This window comes from Panthera leo, chromosome A3, assembly GCF_018350215.1.
Source record: "Panthera leo isolate Ple1 chromosome A3, P.leo_Ple1_pat1.1, whole genome shotgun sequence".
NCBI classification, from domain to species: domain Eukaryota; kingdom Metazoa; phylum Chordata; class Mammalia; order Carnivora; family Felidae; genus Panthera; species Panthera leo.
The window spans coordinates 132,250,279-132,275,038 of NC_056681.1; the positions used below are offsets into that span (position 1 = coordinate 132,250,279).

A 24,760-nucleotide genomic window follows, 5' to 3' on the forward strand; every position below is an offset into this window, starting at 1 on the left:
TCTCCAGAGCTCACTGGGCCACGCAGATTTACAAACACTTGGAGAGAGACAGACGGGGAAAGGCTGGAGGAACCAAGTCCTTACAAAAGGCCAACGCTCCGGGTGAGGCTGGGAGGGCGTCTGCTGCGAATCTGAACTTCAAGGGACCAGAGGGCTTTTGGGGATGACTGCTTCCTCTGTCTGGGGTAGAGCAGGAAAGCAGGGGCTGGAGGGACAAGCAGAAAACAGGCGATTTGTGCCGTTTCCCATGCAGCATAAGACCTGGTTCTTTCTCCTGGTGACCCATTAACAAACGGACTAATGCCGAGAATCCGTCCTTCTTGTCTCCAAGTAAGCGGGTCAGAGGCAAGCCGCATGCAGCCTTGGTTTCTAGCGCAGCTGCTCTGGGGAGGGGCCAGTCCTGTCCCAAGGGGTCTGTGACCGCTGTCAGAACCAAAGCAAGGGAGCGGCGCGCTTTGGGGCGGCTCAGGCTGCAACGCGGCTGGGCGGACGCTAGAGGGCGCAGGCAGGCAGGATCCTCGGACCGAAATGGAGACCCCGCCTTCCCGACCCCGCCCCCCACACCAAGCCACCTCCACGTCGCGGAGGGGTCTCAGTCTCTCTTGTCTATAAGCTAGACACGTCCAACAAAGTAACCACCAGCCACATGTGCCTATTGAGCACGTCAGATGTGGCCCGTCTGAATTCGTATATGTGCTCTAAGAGTATCAAATACACACTGGGTTCTGACAATACATAAAAAATAATGTAAACTATCTCAGAGTCATTTTTCTATCCCGATTACATGTGGAATGATAAACGATACCGTCTGAGATATCGTGAGTTAAATGAGTCATGTTGGTAACGTGAATCTCATCTGTTCCTTTTTACCTTGTTAACGTGGCCTACCAGGAAAGTTAACATTACATATGAATGCGGCCGATTCTGTATTTCTAGTGGCTGCCAGCACTCGGTAGCTCCTTGGGACAGTAGATCTGGGGCCACCAAACAAGAACCCTTGAAGCCCGTTAGCACCCTGTTTACAGGCCCGTTGCAAACTGCCACCCAGCTGGGAGGGGTCTGTTTGTTTCACTCCTAGGTGCCCACAAAAGAAAGGGTGCCCACGGCATTCACATCTCATTCACAAGGACACAAGTGAGTCCCACAAGTTTCAAGACCTCTGCTAGAGGCCAGCTGCAATGACGGCCTACCTAGGTCCTTAAGGTGACGGAGCGGCAGAAAGGGGGTGGTCCTCCTCCACTTCTGGGAGAACAGAAGCCCCTGGGCGACATCTGGGGGAAGAGGCGGTCAGTGACAGACACCCTTGGGAGCGGACAGCTAACAGGGCGTGCCCAGATCCAGATTGAGCTCACTGACTTCCAGGAGCTCATTTTCAGAGGACTTCCTGAAAACCTGCTGCATCCAGTTTTACCGGCTGGATGGGCTCCAGACCCGTGACCTTGATTGAGAACTGAACTTGACTGAGAACCAAAAACCCTCCTGACTTCTGTACCCATCGCCAGCAGCTTAACTCCCCAGGACTTCCTAAAGCTTTAAAATAAAAGGAGGGAAGGAGGGAGCTGGCCAAGGCAGAGAACTCCCCTTCCAGTCCTGAACCTTCCTTTCCACTTAGCCGAGATTGGAATGCCCTAAGTGAGGGCTGGGAGACGGCGCAGGGTTGGGGGGGGGGGGGGGAGAAATGGGGGAAAGGAGAGAAAAATCCCCAAGAGAATGTTCTGTCCCTCGAAGAAGCTGCTAATGCCAACAGGAAGAGGAACTGTGTGTGTCCCTCCCTATATACCGTGTGCCTCCGAAAACACTGCTTCATGGCCTCGGCTGCCCAGCAAACTTCTACTCAACCAGCAAAGCCCAACTCAGACGCTCCTTATTCAGGGATGTATGTCCTGGGCCCCGAAAATTGCTCTTCCCTCTGACCCCCTTCCCATTTTTTAACCCGTTTCTAATATGACCTCAGCTTGTGTAACACCGTTTCCTTGTGTCCTTCCTTCATTAGATTGTGAGCTTATTGAGAAGAGAATAAATACTTCGTTCATGCCAAACCATGTTCTGGTCCCAAGGCCTTTGCCTTTGCTGTTCCCTACACCTGGTCTCAAGGCGCACCCCCTCAACGTCCACGTCTTTGCATCTTCTTGGGGGTGCCTCCTCCAAGGAACCCATCTCAAATACATTGGCCCCCCCCCACCCCCTGTTCTGTTGCCCAGAACAGGGCCTGGCACACGACTGGTGCTCAATAAATAGATTTGAAATAATGGTTATGTGTCGTTCCAAGGGCCTGGCACGATGCCCGAGTGAATGAGCCGACGAGTGAGTGAATGGGCTTCTTCTAGGACCCTCTTGCTCTAATATTTTGTGACTTCGCCAGGATCCGGGACTCGGGAAGGAACGTATCATGGAACAGGATGGTAAAGTGCTCTCTTGCTTAGGCCTCAAGCTCCAAGAAGGGGCATTCCATAATTCAGACTTGGTATCTTGGAAAGTTCCATTTACTGGCACAGGCACAGCCACAGCAGAGTAGAGGGCCCGCCTTGGGTGTGTCAGGCCAGGGGCTCCCTTCACCAACCCAGTGCCCATCTCCTCCCTCCCCCGTGAACATGCCCCCAGCTCAGTAGGTGGCCCAGGGGCCTTACTGCCGCCCTCCAGCGGGGGTCACCTGAGTGGCGGCGCCCCCCGCCTCGACCCAACATCACTGCCACTTGAGTCTCGCGGGGAGGAGTCCTTTGAACTGCTTGCCCAGCGGAGGAAGGTAGGTTAGTGGAACAGACAGAAATGAGCCTCTGGGGAAAGACGGAAGAGGGGAGAGGAAGAGGAAATGCCCAAGAGAACAATCCTCCCCCTTGTAGAATCTGCTAACAACAGGAAAAGAACTCTAGGCAGGATCCAAAACAAGACTGAAAGCCAAAACTGCCACGTATGACCATCCCTGTGTGAGCTTTGAGGCTTATGGGGACAGACCGCTCACCGCCGGGCTGGCGTGGGCGGTGAAATTTCTGGATTGGTTCCCTCACCCCGGCAAACGTTTCCGTTTCCCCTCTGTGCCAGGTGTCGGAACACCAGGGAGGACAACACCCCCCAGGAGGGAAACGGATCCTAGGGGGCAGTGTCCACACACCCGGGTCAGCGGCACAGCTCTTGGGAGGCAGAGGGCGCCCTGGGCCAGGCCCAGTCTCCACGCGCTCCTCTGTCCACGGGACCAGAATGCCCGGTGGGAGGTGGCCGTGCACAAAAGGGCCACGCCGGGCAGCAGATGCGCAGAAAATAGCCAGCCTGGGCTCCTGCCGGGCTCCCCTGCCTCCCTTACGGCCTCCGCTGTTCTCATAACTTCTCGGGGCCTCAGTTTCCTGAGGAACAGTCCGTACCTGCTGCTGTGGTAGCCGTGAAGATAACGGGAAACTGAAGGGTGTAAAAGGACCGACAACTGGAAAGCATCCGACAAATACCGAGAGGTGACGTCACAGCTTGGAGGAGAAAAGAAACGGGTGACGCGCTTAATGGGCTTAATTGCAGTATCGAACAGAACCGGGCTGGAGGCCGAGGCCAAGGCCGGCCAGGGCTCGTGGGCGGCCTGCACTTCTTACGGCCACTTCTCGCCCGCGGGCCCAGCACCGAGCATGAAAACCCGGGATCCCAGCGGCCCAGACACAACCGGTGCGGGTCCGGGTCAGTGAAATTCCAACTCCTGTTCTTCAGAGAAAATGAGAAGAAAAGGACAGAAGAAAAGGACAGGCCTATGACGGCAGGGCAGAGCCCCAGTGGGGGCTGCTCCCTCCCTGCCGGCCGTGGGACACTGTGAGCCCCCCGGGGGGATGGGGCAGGAGGGGGAGCCCCTGAGGGAGAGGCTGGGCTCTTCTCTACGGGCCAGATGTCTCCCGGGGACTCAGTTGTGGCTTCTGCCTGGTTCGGGCCCATGGTGCATGGAGGAGACGGTTTCTGCACAGGACGCGCCCCTCAAGGACGGGGAAGCAGCAGGTGCGGAAGGAGAGTTCTGGAATTCGCCCAGAGCAAGCCCCAGTGTTCCGAGGGGGCTGGGCGGCTCAGATCTGCACAGGACAGGGTGTGCACTCACAACGCATCCCCACACCGCACCCCTCCACACCCCACGGCGCATACATTATGTATATACCACGCCCCACGCCCATACTGGTGTGCCCCCCCGCCCCCCGATTGTGCAAAGCCTCAGTCTGTTCGCCGGCTCCCAGTGGAGGAGAACACAGGCCTGGTGGGGCAGGGGTGGGGGGTGCTGACGACGGCCTTTCCAGCACATCAGTGTTTGGGACCACGAGGGCTTCCCTCCTGGGCTCGTTCTTATCTTAGAGAAAAGAGCATGGGCCGCGTTTACCATTCACTCACTCACTCCCTCCACCACGTCTGGACCCTCACCCGGTTTAGACTGCACACCGGGACCTCACTGCACACGGGAACCTGAGGACATCAACAGGGAGCCGCCGTGAGCCTCCCGGGAAGAACATGCCAGAGCCGTGCTCTGCCAGGGCAGGCTGGGGACAGGCCTGTAGAGCCGTGAGGCCCCTTCTTGAGCAGTGACATAATAACCATATAACATATGGCACCAATAACATCACAGTACTGAACAGTGCAGAATAATATGGAACCAATGGATAGATTAACAAAGGTAGGGTGTGGGGAGGTGGGGCAGCTCGGGGACAGAAGCAAAAAAATGCCATCAAATCCTAGGAATTCAGACTAATGACTCGAAGGGCAGTTCAAATTTGTCAAGTCCGGGTCAAAAAACGTCTGAAAAGGTGCCTCTGAATTCGTTTTCAGGAAAAGGGTAAGGCCCGACCCAGCGCTGTGAGGGAGGCAAGCCGGCATGTGTATGAGCAGAGAAGTTAATTGTTATTAGCACAGCGCTCACTCCCAGCCTCGGAGTGGAGTCAGAGGCCCGGAAGGTCATGTGTCTCACAGCCTTGCTTTCCTGTCTGGGAATCAGGACTTTGGGCTGTGTGGACCCCGAGGCATGTTTGAGCCCCAGTGGACGCGTTTGCAGCAGCTGGGAAGTCCGCTCGCTTCGCTGGGATGTAGGTCCCTCCCCACGGCAGAGCTCCTGGGGACACGGGTGCCACCAAATGCTGGTTTGGTACCACTCGGGGCTCAGCTCACTAAACCAAAAATTTTTTTCTTTTTCTTTCTTTCTTTTTTTTTTTTTGTTTTTAAACTTGGAAGGAATCTGCCAGTGAATCATCATCTCATATGCTATTTGATCCGTGTTTAATGTCTTTGGGAAGAAATAAAAACAGTAAGTCATTCTCAACATCAATGGCATCAGCCCGGCTCACACACGAGGCTCACAAATGGTGACGGGCCGGCTGCCCCTCGGTGGCCACGGCGGCTGCAGCCTTTGGTTGTCATTGGAGAGCGTGTGTATAATCAGGAGTGCAGACAGCTCACAGAAGCTGCCCTTTGCCATTTTTACTCTTTAAAAGAAAAGGTTTTTTTTTTAGATTTATTCACTTTTGAGAGAGAGGGAGAGGGAGACAGAGCATAAGCAGGGGAGGGGCGGAGAGAGAGAGGGAGACACAGAATCCGAAGCAGGCTCCAGGCTCCGAGCTGTCAGCACCGAGCCCGACGCGGGGCTTGAACTCACGGACTATGAGATCACGACCTGAGCTGAAGTCAGATGCTCAACCGACAGCCACCCAGGCGCCCCTGCCGGTTTTACTCCTTAAATCACAGCACCAGAAGCCATAGATTCGGCAGGGAGAGTTGAGACCAAGGTACAAACTCACACACAGCCAGTGTCGATCAGCCTGCATTCACAGGGCACGTAGCAGGTGAAAAACACAGCGCTACGTGCTGGGGATATGCAGAAGGAGAAGATGCTTTCGTGCTGCTTATTGTCTGGTTGGGAAGGCAAGGCACGAATGCCTTCCCTCTTTTCTAGGCCGAGTCAGCTCCTACACTAGCCGGACACCGAGCTCCCGTGCCGGCCGGATAAGGGGGCGCAGAAGAAGGCAGCGTTCGGGGAGGAATCGACAGACTTGAGCGTTCGGGCTGCGGCCCGCGTCCTTTCCTGCCCTCGACCCCCGGGGACACAGCGTTGAATTCCATTCACCCAGGGCACGGCTGGGAATAAGCCCACAACCGATTAGCACGGTGCATAAAACACAGGAAGGACACGGTGCTTGGCACTTGGGGAGAAGAAGCAAGTCAGGGAGGGAGGTCAGAAGGTCCGGCTGACACCGCGCCCCCCCCCCCCCATGTCCTCCCCAGGCCCAGCCCTTCCACAGTGATCTGCGGCCCACGGAGCCCATCATCCTGGCATTCCAGGCTTCCAAATTTCCCGTCCGTGACTTTCCGACCCAGATAGTCTCTAACTTCAGAGAAAGAGCCAGTCTCCTGGACACGCTATGAGGCCCCAGGCACAGCCACCAGAGCAAACCTTTGTTAAGTATGTTCCCAGGGCGTCCTTCTCAGCTAGAAACCTGCACATACGGCCTGTCAGGTCCAGGAATGTCAAGGGGGCCACAGGACAGGACACGTGCAGTCTGGGCTGATCCGGAAATCCGGGCCTTGGGAAGAGAGGATCGGTGCGGGCCGCCCTGAGACGCCTGTGTCGCAGAGAAGGGAGGCCCTGTGTGGGCTCGGACCGGGCTCAGAGGCCCCAGCCCAGGTGCCAGCAAGCAGCGAGATCGTGGGGACATGGCTCGATCACCCATCCATTCATTCACTGCGGAGGCTCCCTCTGTGTCCCGCCCTTTGGGCGCTGAGCACAGACTCACTGGCAGGGACGGCCCCCTTCCCACTTGTCTCTGCCTTTCATCTCCACGACACAACGAGAGAGCTACCCGCGGCAGAGGCTCAGAGATGCCGACGGGCAGTGAGTTCCTGCCCGGTGCTGGCAGTGCTGATTCGGGCCAGGACAACAGCCGCCCCCATCACACCCCCCCGCCCCCGCCGCCCCCATCAGAATGCCAAGCCAAGTCTGCAGGCTCACGGTGTGTGTGTGTGTGTGTGTGTGTGTGTGTGTGTGTGCGCAGGTGCATGCACTGTCGCCGGCATTTGTCCACAACGCTTGTCATGCAGGGTCTGCCCCTGTGGTTGAGGGGTGAAGGGGACGCCCACGGGAAGTGATATTGCAAAGTCATCCCAAGTCCCTGTAAAAATAACCCTCAACTGGCAACACAGGAAGGATTTCCCCTTTCCTAGCGTCCTGCCTCCAAACTGCAGCGGCCGCTACCTCAGAAAGGCCTGGAGAACGGCTCTCCGCGGGACCCAGCTGGAACCCGCAGACTAGGCAACACTTTAGGGGGGCGACAAGCCCAACACCCAGAGGGGAGGTTAGCCCGGGATCACGCTCTCCCGTCCTCTTCTGCAAAATCCCAAATCTCCATGCCCCAGGTAACCTAACATCTTCCAGAAGAACTGTGGTGAACCAAATCTCTGTGAGCAGCAACCATGAAATTTTCGCGGGGGCGGGGAGGGGGGGGGCCGTGTCACTACACTACTTAAAGGACAAACTGCTTCCTTATTATGATATTTGTTACGGTGATCTGTGATCACTGATTACAACTCCCTGAAAGCTTAGAGGATGATTAGCATTTTTTTAGCAATATTTTCTTGTTTTTTTGTTTTGTTTTGTTTTGGTTTGGTTTTTTTTAGAGAGGTAGAGAGAGCATCTCCAGCAGGCTCTGTGCTGATAGCAGAGCTCACGCAGGGCTCGATCTCACGACCCGTGAGATCATGACCTGAGCTGAAATCAAGAGCCGGACACTTAACCGACCGAGTCACCCAGGGGCTCCAGTAATGAAGTATTCTTTGAATTTTTTTGAACGTTTATTTATTTCTGAAAGAGAAAGAGAGCAAATGGGGGAGGGTCAGAGAGAGAGCGAGACACAGAATCCGAAGCAGGCTCCAGGCTCTGAGCTGTCAGCACAGAGGGGGGTCGAACTCACAGACCTCGAGATCATGACCTGAGCCGAAGTTGGACGCTTAACCGACTGAGCCACCCAGGTGCCCCGGTATTTTTAAATTAAGGTATATACACTGGTGGGTTTTTTTAGACCTAATGCTATTTCACACTCAGTAGACTACAGTATTGTATAAACATAACTTTTATATGCACTGGGAAACCACAACATTCATTGACTCGCTTTATTGGGATATTTGCCTTACTGCGGTGCTCTGGAACCAAATCTGCAGGGTCTCCGAGGCGAGCCTGCACACAGGCAACGTCCAGGGAGCACAGAGCCAGATTTTCCCCCTCCCATCTTGCAGCTCCCATAGAGCTGAGGAAGGAAGGAGGGGAAACTGGTGAAGGCAACACCTTCCACACTAATCTATCCCCTGAGGCAGAGGCCCCGCCTGGGGCTCTGATCCCAACCCCGGAAGCACGGTCCCAACCCCCAGGAGCATGGTCCCAACCCTGGGAGCACGTTCACAAGGGGGAACAGGACGGATGAGAGAAGGAAGGGCAGGGTGGTGGGAGAAACACTCCTCCCTCAGGAAGACCAAGGCAGAGGGCACACCCCCAACATCCACACAAGAGAGGCGGAGCCCCCCCCACCCGGGGGATGCGGGCTTCCTCGGGGGACAGTCAGCAAGGAGAAGTGCGGGGGTGTCTGGGCCTGGTCTGAAAGCGACAACGTTTGGGGGGTGCTGGGAGTCTGCCGGTCTGACCTGCTAATGCTCACGTCCGCTCAAAGGGAAGCAGCAGCCTGGCACCTGCCTCCCGGCCTTGCTGCCCCCTCGGGCACGCCGGCTCTCGTGCTGGGCACCCAGCAACCTTAAGGGGCTTTATTGGGTGGAAATACGCACACTTCAATAGGTCTGGGGTCCAAATCTTAGCCTCACGGCTGAGCGTTAAAGGGGATTCCTTCTGGGTGGGAAGGTGAGAATTACATGCTTCTAGGAGCTAGAAGGTGGGCTCTCCCGGGCTGGGCCTGGCCCCTCCCCCGTGCTGCCTCCTTCTGTCTTTGGCAACAGACCCCACACCCCTGGCCTCAACTGGTGCTCACAGCACTGGGGTGGGCAGGGCAGGGCAGGGCAGGGCCGATGACTAATGACAGTCACTGTCATAATTACCAGAAGCCGGGGAGGAGGAAGAGGAAGAAGGGCTGTGAGGCAGCTGAGGCTCCCCGCCAACACCCACCCCTGCCGGCCTCCACTCTTACAACCACCCCAAGAGGGAGGTGTGAGTAATCCTCTTACAGAGGAGACTTGGACTTGGGGAGGCTGTTAAGTGCACCCAGTAGGATCTGGAGGACACAAACCCAAAGCCAGAGGCCTTTCTCCCACTCACCACCTACTTCCTCACTTGGGAACAGAGCCGAACACGGAGCCCGGCAAGAGCGACAGACACCACAGCAGAGGCAGCGGGGTCCTGGGCCCTCAGGAGGGCTTGTTCAGTGCCCAGCCAGCACCTCCTGGCGGGGGAGCCAACAGGTGGCACAGGAGCCCTCCAGAGTGCCTCTAGAGGACAGAGGACAGGTAACAGGTGCAGCCCTGGGGTCAGAACGGCATTCGAACATTACAGGCATTTTGCTTCCCCGGGATCCTGCCTAGAACCCAAAGCAGGCGGTGGCCTGAGATGGGGCCAGGAGGGTGGTGGATTCAAAGAGACCAAGAGTTGGCAGGTCATGCTAATTACTGTGGACTTGACCCCCTGACTGAGGGGAGAGCAGCTGGGCTCCGGGTCTGGAGGGCCGGGCCTGGTCAGGGCTTTGCCGTGCTGGCGGACAAGAGGATCACGGGGCTGTGAGCGAGAAAGGGGTTCCCGTGGTCAGTCTTTTGGGGAGGCGGGAAGGGCGGCAGAGTGGAGGGGCTGGGGGAAGTCCACGAGAGGGCAGAGAAAAGCCTGGAAGGACGCAGGTGGGGCCAGAGAAGGGGGCAGCGTTTGCACCAAGCTTTCAGAGGCCCCAGTGAGACCATGGGGAGGGCTGGGGGCGAAGGGAGGTGGGGGTAGGGAGGCTCGGCCCCGGGGCCCTGGGAAGGCAGCTCTTTCCCCTCTGTGGGAGGGGGAGGTGGGCAGGACCTAGGAGGTGGGAGTTTTCGGGAACGCCCTATTCCCCGTCACTGGATACATTCCCAAATCAAAGCACCCGAGGTCAAAGGACCTACGAGAAAGACGGGCCAGCTTAGGGCGAGAGCCGAGCTGATCACGGGACCTGGGTGGGTTCTTTCCATCTCAGAGCCTCAGGTTCCTGACCACCTCAGGTGTCCTGGGCAGGCTGTCCCCTGCTCCCCGACTTCTGGTCTTCCCTGTTCTTCCCACTGAGCTGGGTGAAATCCCCGTCGGCCAGCCGCAGGCAGGACCCCACAGAGTGGTAGAACCCCCCCCGCTCCCCGCCCGCCAGTCCTCACCTGCTTCCAGACCCACGTGGCCTCCCAAAGTGACTTACCCAAGGCCAAGCGGAGGCGGAGACAGCCGGGACCAGAAACTCCGGGGGCTGGTTCCACGTCCTTGTCTGGGCCGCTAGACCATGCCCTGGAAGGGAGGAACAACAGGTCACTTAGGGTGCAGACACCCCTGGCCCAGAGCCCACTGCCTTTCCGGTTGCTTCGGTGCACTTACCGGGGGGAACTATAGCCTTTGCAAGCCCCACACTAAGCACAGGAAAGCCCTGGGTTCCTGGGAGCCACTGAGGCCAGGGGCCATGAGCACTGGGAGGGAGGAAAGTCCCCACGATACTGATGGGACGAGTCTCCCAGTGGGATCCCGGCCACCCCTTGGGTGAGGTCACCGGCTATCACAAGCTGGTGCAAATGCGGGGTGTGGCCCTTGGCCACGGCCTCTGTGGTCTGCACACCCGGGGCTCGGGCTCTGGCTGCATCACTGAGTCACTGCGGCCCGTCACCACGCCGCCTGCGGCCCGACCCGACGCTCTGGCCCACAGGGTCACCGTAAGGGCCCTGAGGGCTGTGCACGGGGTGGGCTCACGGGGGCTCCACCAGCCAAGCTCCCGTCCTGCACGCAAGAAAGGTCAGATGGCATCGCCAACCTCTAGCCAACGGTTCCCGGAGTCACAGGGTCACGACGGGAAGACACGCCCACGCACCACGGGCATCCTGGGTGCCCCGAACCATCCCCGCCTTCAACCACCACCACCACCAGTTTCTGGCACATTCCAAACACCCTGCACGCGTGGCTAACTGATGGCCGACCTCCTCCTTCACCCCTTTCGGCTGCACCCTGTACAGGAAGATGAAGTGTAATTATAACATCCTCGCGGCTACAATCTGCCCGCTGCCAGGTGCCGTACGAAAAGCTTTCTGTGCATCCTCTGTTTGCGCTAACCGATTTAATCCTCCCATCAACCTATGAGGTGGGCATCTTAGTAACCCTGCGGTACAGATGGGGAAACTGTGGCAGAGCGAGAACGGAGCCCAGGCAGTCCTGGGCTCTCACACCCGGGGCCACACGGCCTCCCCCCCCCGGCTGGCTCCTTCTCGATCTCCAGTGCCCTCTCCCGCCGTCTCCGCACCTGCCAGCCCATTTGTCTTCCCGATCCAAACACACTTCTCGGCTATTTTCTCAGAACACACGGTCATGTCCTACAATGGTCACCGTTTATACGCCCTCACTGGAGTGGTCCCGAGGACTGGAGCCAAGTAGCTCCTTCACCCCCAGAAAACAGGGGCCCCGGGCCGTGCGGGTACCCGGGGGGCCCCCCTCGCTCCTTTGCTCCTGCGAAATAAAGGGCAGGATCTGCTCCCAATGGACCGTGAGCTCCAGGAGGGCGGGAAGGCACTGTCTTCACTTCTGTGCTGCCGGTACGCAACAGGCGCTCAATAAATAATCGGTGTTTGACCAGTGAGTGCCCCCAAACTCATCACATGGACATTATTGAAAGCAGACTGCACTTCGCTCCGTTAAAATTCTACCCTGTCGCAGCACTACAGAACGTACGTGCCGATTACATTATTTAAGTTCAGGGCTGGGATTTAAGACATGGAAGAGAAAAGCCATACAGCGTCTTCCCATCAGAAATTCTCACTGGAAGGTCACTGTGCTTTTAGAGAGCACCACACACACACACACACACACACACACACACACACACGGTACTTTGTGTATATACTTTATCTCATTATATAATGTGAATTTGTTAAAAGAGACTTTATTTTTATTTTTTTTATTTTTAAAAAATTTTTTTAACATTTTTTATTTATTTTTGAGACAGAGAGAGACAGAGCATGAACGGGGGAGGGGCAGAGAGAGAGGGAGACACAGAATCGGAAGCAGGCTCCAGGCTCCGAGCCGTCAGCCCAGAGCCCAACGTGGGGCTCGAACTCATGGACCTCGAGATCGTGACCTGAGCTGAAGTCGGACGCTTAACCGACTGAGCCAGCCAGGCACCCCAAAAGAGACTTTATTTTTAGAGCAGTCTCATGTTCACAGCAAATTGGAGCAGAAAGCACAGAGTTCCGGCACCCCTGTGCCCCCCACGCACAGCCTTCCCCGCGATCAACACACCCCACTACAGACGGGGGCATGTTTATTACAGATGGTGAACGCACACAAACACACGTTATCACTCCCAATCCATAGTTTGCATTAGGGTTCACTCTTGGTGGTGGACGCTCTGGGGGTCTCGACAAGGATATAATGATGTATATCCACCATTACAGCATCATACAGAGATGTTTTACTGCCCTAAAAGTCCTCTGAGCTTGCCTCGCCCCATATTTTAAATTCTTCATTTATTTTTGAGATTGAGACACCGTGTGAGCAGGGAAGGGGCAGAGAAAGAGGGAGACACAGAATCCGAAGCAGGCTCCAGGCTCCGAGCTGTCAGCACAGAGCCCGCCGCGGGGCTCGAACCCACGAACCGTGAGATCGTGACCGGAGACGAAGTTGGACGCTCAACCGACTGAGCCACCCAGGCGCCCCACGTCCCATAGTTTTAAAAGACACTTTCAAATCGACGATCTTGGCGAAGTTATCTTGCACTCGGTAAGCCGGCTTTGACACTCAAGGAGGTCAAGCCCCAGATAGGGTCAAAGGTCCTCCCCAAGGTCACCTTTGCGAAACGGCTGGCAGCAGGATGTGCTAGCAGCTTTGTGTCCAGTCATCATTTTATCATCCTGCCCTTTTAACGGTCCTAGCAGGGAAAGCCCATTCGAACCCTCAGTTCGAGGGGGTTGTGAGACAATTGTGAGATTGTGAGACAATCCGAAATGCCTATAAGCAGGCAAGAGCTTGAATTCATAATCAAGAAGAGCAAACACACTCAGGGACCTGGCCACGGTTCCACGAGCCGAAGCAGGATGGCTGCCCCAAACGCCAATCCCTAAACCCATGCTCTGTGCTTTCCAGACGCCCTCATGAATTACAGGGGCTTATAGGAGACTGTGGGAATGCAGTGAGCGAGCCCCCGCCGGTCGGGGGGGCTCTGGAGCCCGAGTAGGCACTCCCCCAGCCCACACCCCTCTCCGCGGGACCCTGCCCTCCAGGACACACACCACGGCCACACCGCGGGATCAATGCCACCACACCTCCCCTGGGTGCAGGTCACTCACTGTGGGCTACAAAGGCCCCGCCATTCCCAGCCTCCCAGGGTCAGTCCTGAACAGCCAACGCGCTCGGTGACCAGCCCCGTGCCCCGAATGCCAGACGAGAACATCTCCAGTCCACACAGACGCCTTCTACCACAGTTCCTCCTGTCTCACTGGGACGCGCGCCAGCTCTCCTGGGGAAAGTACTGGGTGGCAGGAGAGCAGGGAAGAAGTCTGGTCCCGGCGGGCCTCTGCCGCTGAGCGGCCCTGTGACTTGGCCACGCCCTGTCATCTCTGCCATTCCGTTTCCCCAAGCCGTGACAAAGCCTGTGGCCTGCATGCCCTCAGAGGCTGGGCCAGCTCCGACACCAGGCTTCCCAGCAGAAGGAGGGTCCACGAGTCCAGAGGCCTTGAGGGCTCTCTGGCTCCCCAGCTGCTTGGGAACACTCCCCGAACTCAAATGGCAAATTTCCTCCTGGCTCTATCGCTAAGCCACAGGGGCTCCCCGGCCGCCAGCTTTCCCGTGACAGATAAAGATTACAGTCGTCGCCCAAGACTGAATCAAGTAGCAGAAGTCATTATGCAGAAATAATTATGTGGGGTGATGTCTGGTCGCTCCTGATTTCTGCCTAGCGATTGCGCTCTAAGCGGTCTGCCTCTTCCTCTCCGGGAGAGCTAACTGCAGAGGCCTGGGGGATCCAGACGTACTGGGCATGATCCCCCGGCTCCAAACTCGTGCCGGGTGGGGCACCAGCATCCTGGGTTAAGGTTCTCTGGGAGGCCCTTCTGCTGAGCACTTGGGAGAGAGGAGACATAGAACTTCCCCAGCCCCTTCCTCACGTCAGACATAAGATACCTCCTTCTCGTAGGTTGGGGTCTCTGGGCGGTGACTTGGGCAATGACCAGGCCTGACCTATTCTTGTCCTCCCGGCTTCTAGCACACAGAAGGGCCTCGGGAGAGCAGGGAGAGGGACAGCATAGACGGCTGTGTGGCCAGACCACCCGGGCTCCAATCCTTTTTTTTTTTAATGTTTATTTATTTTTGAGACAGAGAGAGACAGAGCATGAATGGGGGAGGGTCAGAGAGAGAGGGAGACACAGAATCGGAAGCAGGCTCCAGGCTCTGAGCTGTCAGCACAGAGCCCGACGTGCGGCTCGAACCCACAGACCGCGAGATCATGACCTGAGCCGAAGTCGGACGCTTAACTGACTGAGCCACCCAGGCGCCCCCACCCAGTCTCCAATCCTAGCTCTACTGTTCCCTCTACTGCCTGGCTGTGTGACCCTGACCCACTAGTGAACTTCTCTCTGCCTCAGTTTCTAGGTATGTGGAGTGGAGATGGCAATAACGCTACCTAGTTGATCAACGGTTTATAAAAACTGCATGAGCCAATGCACAGAAAGATGCCTGGCACGTAGGGAGAACTCAATGTCAACAAGGACTGAAAGGCCACAAAGAACATGATCATCAGGATCTAAGCCCCTAGAGAGACATACGCTACCAAAACCTACTCCAGAAAAATCTGGAAGATCTGAAAGAAAGAGACAATCCGAAATGCCTATAAGCAGGCAAGAGCTTGAATTCATAATCAAAATATTACTCACGCACAGGAAAGCCCAGACCCAGATGGCTTCACTTCCCACTTCTATAAACATTTCAAGAATCAACACCAATTCTCACAAACTCATCCAAAAAAACAGAAGAAGAGGGGAACACTTCCCAACTTGTCCTATAAAGCAGGTACTGGCCCGGACATCAAAAGCAGACAAATTTCACGAGAGAAGAAAGATAGAGATCAGCGGCCCTAATGCAACCCCCACCCCCCTAAAAATCAACAAGATACTAGCATACCGAATCCAGCAACATAAAGAATAAAAAGAATTATACGTCATGACCAAGTGGGATTTATCTCAGGAATGCAAGGTCGGTTTACCATCTGAAAATCAACTCCTGTAGTGCATCATATCAATAAAATAAAAAGCACAAATCACAGGCTTTTCTCAAGTGACACAGAAAAAGTACTTGACAAAATCCAACACGGTTTCATAATAAAAACACTAAATAATCCAGGAGTAGAAGGGAACTAGAGTTATCTGTTAAAAAAAAAAAAAAAAGAAAAGAAACCTCACAGCTAGGGTGCCTGGGTGGCTCAGTGGTTAGGCACCTGACTTTTGATCTCGGCTCAGGTCATGATCTCACGGTTCATGGGTTCGAGCCCCATGTGGGGCTCTGTACTGACCGTGCAGAGTCTGCTTGGAATTGTGTCTCTCTCCCTGTCCCTCTCTCTGCCCCTTCCCTGCTCTCTCTCTCTCAAAAATAAAACAAAGTAAACATTAAAAAAAAAAACCAAAAAAAAAAAAACCTCACAGCTAACATCATAGTCAATGGTAAAGGACTGGATGCTGTCTCCCTACGATCAGGAGTGAGACAACGATGCCCACCGTGACCATTGCTATTCAGCAGTATATTAGAGGCTCTAAACAGGACAATAAAGCAAGAGAAAGAAGTGTGAGATTAGAAAAGAAGACAGAAAACTATCTCTATTTGCAGATGTCATTACCTTATATATAGAAGATCCTAAAGGTTCCACTAAAAAAAATGAATAGTTCAGCAAGATTGCTGATTTTTGCTTTTAATTTTATTGATATGATGTACTACATTAATAACATAAGATCAACATACAAAACTCAGCTGTATTTCTATACATTTGCAATGAAAAATCCAAAAATGAAATTAAGAAAACAATTCCAGGGGCGCCTGGGTGGCTCAGTCGTTTAAGCGTCCGACTTCGGCATAGGTCATGATCTCACGGTCTGTGAGTTCGAGCCCCGCGTTGGGCTCTGTGCTGACAGCTCAGGGCCTGGAGCCTGGTTTGGATTCTGTGTCTCCCTCTCTCTGCCCCTCTCCTGCTTGCTCTCTCTCTTTATCTCACTCAAAAATAAATAAACATTTAAATTTTTTTAAAAAGGAAAACAATTCCATTAGCAAGAGCATCAAAAAAGAATAGAACAGGAATGAATTTAACAAAAGAAGTACAGAACTTATACTTGGAAAGCTACAAAATATTGTTGAAAAAAAAAAAGGAAAATCTAAATAATTGGGGAAATATCCCATGTTCATGGGTCAGAAGACTTAACATCATTAAAATGGCAACACTCCCCAAACTTATCTAGAGATTCAGTACATCCCCCCACCAGAATCCCAGCTTACTTCTTTGCAGAAATTGACAAGCTGATTCTAAATTTCACATGGGTGGGGGGGTGCCTGGGTGGCTCTGTTGGTTAAGTGGGTTGGGTTTCAGATCAGGTCACGATCTCACGGTTAGTGGGTTTGAGCCCCACATCGGGCTCCACACTGACAGCATGGGGCCTGCTTGGAATTCTCTCTTTCTACCTGCTGGTCCCCATTTGTGCACCTGTCTCTCTCTAAATAAAAATTCAAAAAAAAAAAATAAATTTCATATGGAATTGCAAAGGACCCAGGATAGCCAGAACAATCCTGAAGGAGGACAACATAAGGACTCACATCTCAATTTCAAAACTTACTACAAATCAATAATAACCAAGACGGTCTGGTACTGGCCCAAGGACAGACATATAGATCAATGAAACAGAACCAGGAATCCATAAATAAACTCACACATCTTTGGTCAACTGATGTTGAATAAGTGTGCCAAGATAGGGAAAGAATATCTTCTCGACAAATGGTGCTGGGACAAAACTGAATAAGCCACACGCAAAAGAATGAAGCTGGGCCCTCACCTCACATCGTATACAAAAATTAACTCAAAATGGGTCAGAGAACTAAATGTAAAAGCTAAATCTATAAAACTCTTCGAAAAAAAAACCACATAGGGCTAAATCTTCATTAATTTTGGATTTGGCAAAGGATTCTTAGCTAGGACACCAAAAGCCCAAACAACCAGATAAGATAAATTGGACGACTTGTCCTTCGGGGACACAGACAAGAAAACGAAAAGACAGCCCACAAAATGGGTGAAAATATTTGCAAATAAGTTTACTGATAAAGCATTTGTATCTAGAATATATAAAGAACTCTTCCAATTCAATAGAAAGACGTATAACCCAACTAAAGTATGGGCAAAGGATGCGAATACACATTTATCTGAAGAAGATATATAAAGGACCAATAAAACACACGAAAAGATGCTCAACATCGTTAGTTATTGGCGAAATACAAATGAAAAGCACAATAAGATACCGCTTGGTACCCGCTAAGATTTCTGGAATCAAAGAGTCAGACCGATACAAGTGCTGAGAAGGATTTGGAGAATCGAAACCCACATTGCTGTTGGGAATTCAGTGCTTTGGAAAGCAGTCTGGCCGTTTCTCAAATGATTAAACATACGGTTATCATATGTTTATCACATGGTTTATCATACGTTCCGGTAACCCGGAAACTCAGTTCCTGAGTATACGCACGCCCAAGAGCTATGAAAACATACGGCCACACACAGACTCTTACGCAACGTTCTCAGCAGCACCGTTCATGATAACCAAAAGGTGGGAACAACACAAATGTCCGTCAACACATGCATGAGAACAAAATGTGGTTATATTGCTACGGTAGAATATTATTCAGCCATGAAAAGAAACAAAGTATTTTAAACGTTTATTCATTTTTGAGGGACAGAGTATGAGGGGGGAGGGGCAGAGAGACAGAGAGAGAGAGACAGAGAGAGAGAATCTGAAGCAGGCTCCAGGCTCAGAGCTGCCCAGCACAGAGCCCGATGCGGGGCTCGAACCCACAAATGATGAGGCTATGACCGGAGCTGAAGTCGGACGCTTAACTGACTGAGCCACCCAGGCGCCCCTGCATTGCATACTCTAAATGGGTGAATTACATGGCATGCGAGTTACATCTCAATAAAGCTGTTGACATTTAAATTTTTTTTTAAACATTTATTTATTTTTGAGAGACAGAGCGCGAGCGGGGGAGGGGCAGGGAGAGAGCGAGACGCAGAATCCGAAGCGGGCTCCAGGCTCCGAGCCGGCAGCACAGAGCCCCACGCGGGGCTCGAACCCACGAACCAAGAGATCAAGCCCTGAGCCGCAGCCCGACGCTTCACCACCTGAGCCGAGCCGCCCAGGGGCCCCTCCCTAGCTGTTAACATTTTTAAAAAAGGACCCTAAGTCAGTGTCCCGGGACTTCCGTACCCCCGAGAGCAGCAGGGCAAAGAGCAGACCCACGGGAGCCCACTCCCCACTGCTGGTGCCTCAGCTCCCCTCACCCCCCCCCCCCACACCAGAACCCTGTGGCCTCAAATCTGGGGACACAATTCCTGGGCCCCCAGGAATACGCTGCACAACGGCCTCGGAGGCCCCCACCCCCGACACAGCACGCACTCGACTCGCATGCTGAGCGCCCCACACGAGGGTCAGGTGCAGGGACGACAGTCCCACTTCTGAGGAGCCCACGGCCCCGCGGGGGACGCTCAGGTGTATGCCAGATTGCGGGGGGGGGGGGGGGGGACGCGTGGACACGAGCTCTCTGGATCTCTCTGGAGTCAGGGGGGAGATCCAACCCACTGCAGGGAGCGGGGGGCAGCCCCCCAGGATGTGCACGCAGTCCAGTCTGGAGGAGGCTCCACTGAACACTCAGTGAGGGACCGGCCACTTGCAGAACAACGGGAAGACAGCAGGCCACTTCAGGCCCTGACCTCCGCCAGGCTGGCCAACCTCTCGGCACCTCACCTTCCCCACCCGAGCACGTCCGCGGAGGCCCCCGGGGACGTGGATTTTCACAGGATAAGGACCCTGCGTCCCCAGCGCCCAGCCTGCGCGCCCCCACGATTCCAGCCACTCAGCAACGAGACTGAACGTCACAAGGGGCGACTCTGTGCCGGGCACTGGGGACACCCGACTGTTGTCAAGCACCCTGCCTTCCAAGGGCTGACTTTCCGGTCACAAAACACAAGTGGCGGGGTGGGGGGGGGGGGGGTGGGGGGGGGGCGGGAGAATGGATGAAGGGGGTCAGGGTTAAAAAAGGAATTCACAGGCACAGATCGAAGCTGCATGCCACGACTGCCGTGGGTGGGGAGAATTGGAGGCACTGGGACGACCACCTCGGACTATGTGCCACCTCTCAGCCAGCACCAGAAATAAGGAGCATCTTAGGACCAAGCCACAGAGGCCAGGGGTCGTGTGATCATGTGTAGACACAGAGATTCTCAGAGAGCTGGAAGAAGAAGGAGGGCTGGGGTCGCCCTCAGGGTGTTCCCACTCATGCCAACGACCAAGGCCACATTCCAACCTAGGGGGGTTCAGCAGCCAGACATACTCTTTCTTCTAAGAGCCTCTGCCTTCCTGTCTGCCCGCCAGCAATGGGTCTCTCTCTGATTTGTCCGGTGCAGTAGGGGAACCCGGCCAACACCCCCCCACTCCTCCTGTCTGCCTCTCTCAGGGTCAGCGTTCAGATCTTGAGCGCATGTTCTAAGAGTTGGTTCCCCACCCCTGACTCCCAGCACCCCCAGCACAAAGGAAAGACCAGGGAAACGCCCTAGAGATCGTTCTGGCATTTTGGTTGTGTGTCCCCGCCCCCCAGCATCCATTCTGTCTTCTAACAGCAACATTCCTCAGTTCCTCTTAAGGGTCCACGCTGCCCCCAATCCCAACTCGCTGGACCCAAAGCGGGGCCCCCTCGTCTTTCCACCACAGAGGGAGCTCTCTCCCTCTCTCCCACGGCCATCTGTCCCGACGACAGGAATGGCTGGAGATTCCCACCGCCATCAGCTGCCCTGCCCCAGGGGATGGGCTTCCAGACAGCACACGGGGGCCCCCCGAGAACAGGGGGCAGCATAGGGGTGCAGGTACCTTGGCAGTGTCCTAACCCAGCCCACCCCGGACTCCTCGGTGTTGTGAAATATTAAATTCCCTTCTTTGCTTTTGGGGCGCCTGGGTGGCTCAGTCGGTTAAGCGTCCGACTTCGGCTCAGGTCATGATCGCACAATTCATGGGTTCGAGCCCCACGTCGGGCTCTGTGCTGACAGCTCAGAGCCTGGAGCCTGCTTCGGATTCTGTCTCCCTTCTCTCGGCCCCTCCCCCGCTCTCTCTCTCTCTCCCCCTCTCTCTCAAAAATAAACATCAAAAAATTGTAAACTCCCTTCTTTGCTTTAACCCACTTTGCAACAGTTTTTCTAGCCCTTTCGACAGAGTCTGAACTGATGGAAGATGCTTGCTCTTCTTCAGAAAGTAAGTACGACGGAATCTCATCTTCCTCCAGGTTTCACTGTTCTGCTGAAGGACCTTTAAATGTCCTCATCTTCCTTCTTTCATCAGAGACAGTCTTCCCAAAACTGTCTTCCTAGGAAAATTCGTCTGGGGTGCTGTGCCTTACAAAATGTAACAGGTAAGAGATGCCCCGCGGTCATGTAAATGTGCAAATGACTTCCTTTCACAAAGTTAAATTGGTTTCCTGACTGCAGGATTCCTTTAACAGATGACTGATTTATTTAACTGCAATATTTGTGACTAAGATTTCTGTGCTAAATCTTTAAGGGAGGATAACAATACGCCTGACTCCCCCCCGGTGTGTGCAGCTGGGGAAATCTTATTTTCACTGCGTAACCGTGGGGCGAGATTACACGAAATACATTTCAGAAAATGGATCCAGCTGGAATTTCAGACTTTTTCCTATTCCAAACTGCCTAGCATTTAGGGGTCTTTTGATTTTCCCACCTGAGCCTTTTGGTAAAAAAAAAAAAAAAGAAAGAAAAAGAAAGAAAGAAAAAATTGCATTTCATTTTAAGCACAGTTGTTGCAGAAGAATTTTGAAAACCAGAGAGTGCTACTAAAATCAGGCACGGGGGAAAAGGAGGTGATAAGAACCTTGGACTAAGAGGCAGCAGAGAAGTGAGGTCTCTGAGATTCTCCAGCCCTCGAATGGGCTGCATTGTCTTAAGACCTAAAATTCAGGTTTGTTTGCTCTTGACTCTCCCGGAAAGAAAACAAAATGGCTCATGGCCCATTCACAAAATGATTGGAACCTCCTGAGTCCTGGCCGCTGCCACCTGCCTCCCCCATGCCCCCCCCCCCTCGCCCCCCTCCGATGCCACCGACCCCTGGACCAGAGGCCATAGAAACGCTGCACTGGTATTCCTCTCTGCGTCTGAGGCGCATCCTGTTCCGGACAGAGAAGGAAGCAAAAGCAAGCCTTTGCCAACATCACAACAATGAGGCAGCCACAGGGGAAACACAGGAGAAACACAAGTGGGCCCCAGGGAGGTGGAGAGCAGAAACCCAAACTTGATCCACAGTTTCTATCTGGGGGCACATTGTGCCCACAGACACACCCACTGTCCGCTGTCTCAGCCCGGGAACAAGCCTTGCATTTCTGCAGCAGAGGGGCCCCTAGAAAGCCTGGGCCCCAGCAGCCAGGCCTCCCTCCACCCTGCAGGGCCACCTCGCCTGCCCCGTACATCGACCTCCGCCCACGATTTCACTCAGGAGGGAAAAGGTTCAGCTGCAGAGAAGAATAACAAAGAAAAAGGAGAGGGAAACCCATGCATCTTGTCGATTCTGCAGTTGGGCAAGTAGGGCCTCGCCCCAGAGCACGGCACCGGGGAGGAGCCAGCCCAACCTCCCGGGGGACTCAGGTTCCAGGTGCTCAGGCTGTGTGTCCCCTTGCTGGTCACCCGTCCCCTGAGCTGGGCCACAGGACTCTCTCCCTTAAATGTTCTGAGTGCTCCGTTAATAATGATGTTGGTAGGGGGCGCCTGGGTGGCTCAGTCAGTTGGATTTCGGCTCTTGATTTCGGCTCAGGTCATGATCTCGCGGTTCACGGGTTCGAGCCCCACGTTGGGTTCTGTGTTGACAGTGCAGAGCCTGCTTGGGATCTTCTCTCTCTCTCTCTCTCTCTCTCTCTCTCTCAAAATAAATATGTAAAACTTAAAAAAAAAAAAAAAAAAGAATGATGTTGGAGGAAATAGAAAAGGTTTGGGACAAGCTGTCAATATCACCCTTGTCCTCGAAAGCCGGTGGGGCAGGAGAGCATAGGAATTCCACAGTGGGTGAACGGCAAACGGCGGCCAAGGGCTCAGGCTTTCCCCACTTCATGCATGAGGACACCGAGACCCAGAGAAGTTGAGGGTCTTGCCTGGAGCCACAGGGCCAGGAAGAGGAGGAGAGCATGGGCTACCGACCCCAACTCGGGACAGTAACTGTCCCACTTGCTGTCCGACCAGTGCTGCCCACTCGAGGCAGCCGTTCCTTCCAGGAAGGAGCCTGGTCCTCGACTGGAGGGGGGAGCATCCTCTGTCCAGGCCACCTGCCTCTCTGCCATGCGTCCCTCCGTCCGCTCACCCAGCGGCCCTGGAGCCGACGGCCATCCAGGTGCAGAGAGCTCACAGACCCAGAGCCCTGCCCTCGTGCGTGGATCATGCCACATACTGTAAGTGAGGTAGGGCGAGGGGAAGGGGGCGTGTCATTGTAAGCAGGATCCAAGGAAGGTGTCACCAGGGGACACATGGGCTGTGCCTTGTAGCACAGGTGCACCTTGGCTCAGGTGGGGCGGGGGGGGGGGGCGTGAGGGGCACCCTTATTGCACCTGCCACCCTAAAGTCCCCCCTTCTCTCAACCACTGTGGCCACGGCTGGGCGGCAGAGGACAGGAGACCTCCTCCCTGACAGGGTGTCCCTGGGCCCGCCTGGAGGCCTCCAGGACAGCAGATTCTCAGAGCACCAGGGGCAGTGGAGTGGAGGGGTACTGAGCACCCCTTCACGGGCAAGTGGCCCAAAGCATGTCACATTCGGACTCTGATGTGTCGCTGTGTGGCCCTGGGCACGTCATCTCCTTCTGGGGCTGCTTCCTGCTCTTGAACCCGCGGAAGTAGCGTCGAGAACCACAGAAAGCAATGAATCACGTGGGCGCTCTTCAAGGCCGTACGCGTGAACTTGGAGTCTAAACGCAGCATGCAAGGCTCTGCCTCAGGACCTCTGGGCACATCCACACCTCGTCCCACTCTTGGGGGACGACAGATGGGGAAACTGAGGCTCAGAAACCAACAGCAGGCCACGTTCCCAAGGTCCCACAGCCAGGCAGTGCGGGCACCCACTGAGGCCACCTGGCCTGCAGGTTCTGCTTCCCCATCCCCCACATGGAGCCCAGAGACCAAACTTTGCCCTCGGGGTTCGATAAAGGAGCAAGGAAAGCCGCACAATCAAGTATCTAAGTGCAATTAAGCAATGAAACTGGAAGGCAGTGCAAAGGGCGGGGCCCGAGGTGGGGTCGGTGCCGAGGCAGGAAGGGTGGGTGGACAGAGGGGCTCCGGGCCAGGCTGCCTGCCTGCAGAGGGGTCTCCTCAGGCCGGGCTCCGGATGCCGGCTTCTCCCCCCTCAACTGAAGCCCCCGGTGATCCCACACCCCCCAGACCCTCGTGGTCTGGCATTCGAGGCCTGACAGTCGGGCCCCAGTCCCGCCAGGTGCGGCAGGTTAAAGATGCCAGAAATTCTGAGACTCCCTCCCACAAAGCCTCCCTGCTCCCCACCGCTCCTGGGGCCCCGGAGGTCTGTGTGGCCTGCCTGTAACCCACCTGCTGGGGCTCCTGGCCCCTCTAGACGCAAGGCCCAGCCGTGCTCCGTCTCCCAGCAATCTACCTGCACAACGCCAGGAGTGCTGTGGGCTCTCAGTCAACGTTTACTGAAGCATCTGGGGGCTGGCAGCTCAGAGGAGGGAGAGGTGTGAGGTGTGGCTGCAGAGGAATGCCAGAGCCGGGCCACGGAGGGCTTTGAACATCGGGCTTCCCCTTGCTTTGGGCAGTAGGGAGCCATGGTGGGCTCTCTGGCAATGGATTGGAGGAAGAACAGCTTGGACAGGCTGGGCAGGAAGGAAGGCAGTGTGAAGGCTGCGGTCCGGGAGACACCTCCGGGGGCAGCGGGGGTGAACGACCCGGGCCCAGGCACTTGTGACAACCGGACCTTTTCCAGGGGGGTTGTGACCACACACAGCTTGCAGCCGGCCACACCGGGAAACCGGAAACGAAGCCCCACCGAGACAGAACTCCACTGCCCTGTGGGTATTAGTGTCCTAGTTTCCGGTGGACCCTAGACCCCAAGGCCAGGAGAGAGTGTCATTTCCCCACGGACAGAAAAGAAAGTGTCCAGAGAGGGGGAAGGTCTGGCTCTCCTGAAACGCAGTCTGCAACCAACAGCCTGGAAACAGGTGCCCAGGGCCGCGGGGACTAAGGCAAGTTCTCCCGCTAAAGCCGCTCACTCAGGAGCCCACGGAGCATGACGAGCTTGGCTGCCGTATCTGCGGTGAAGGGATGAGTCCTCCGAAAACGCAAATTAATTAT

At 54.9% G+C, this 24,760-nt stretch overlaps 1 protein-coding gene across 3 annotated transcripts in view; it reads right to left on the reverse strand.

Moving 5' to 3' along the window:
• The window catches only part of HPCAL1 (hippocalcin like 1), a 104,364-nt gene that overhangs the window by 13,980 nt on the left and 65,624 nt on the right, over positions 1–24,760 (reverse strand). For 2 of the 3 annotated variants that reach the window (XM_042933690.1, XM_042933691.1), the window contains exon 2: positions 10,353–10,438. The gene's annotated coding sequence lies outside the window, so the exon portion shown is untranslated. Of the gene's footprint in view, positions 1–3,356; positions 3,456–10,352; positions 10,439–24,760 lie in introns of all 3 variants that reach the window. The other variant, XM_042933692.1, reaches the window with a different exon arrangement.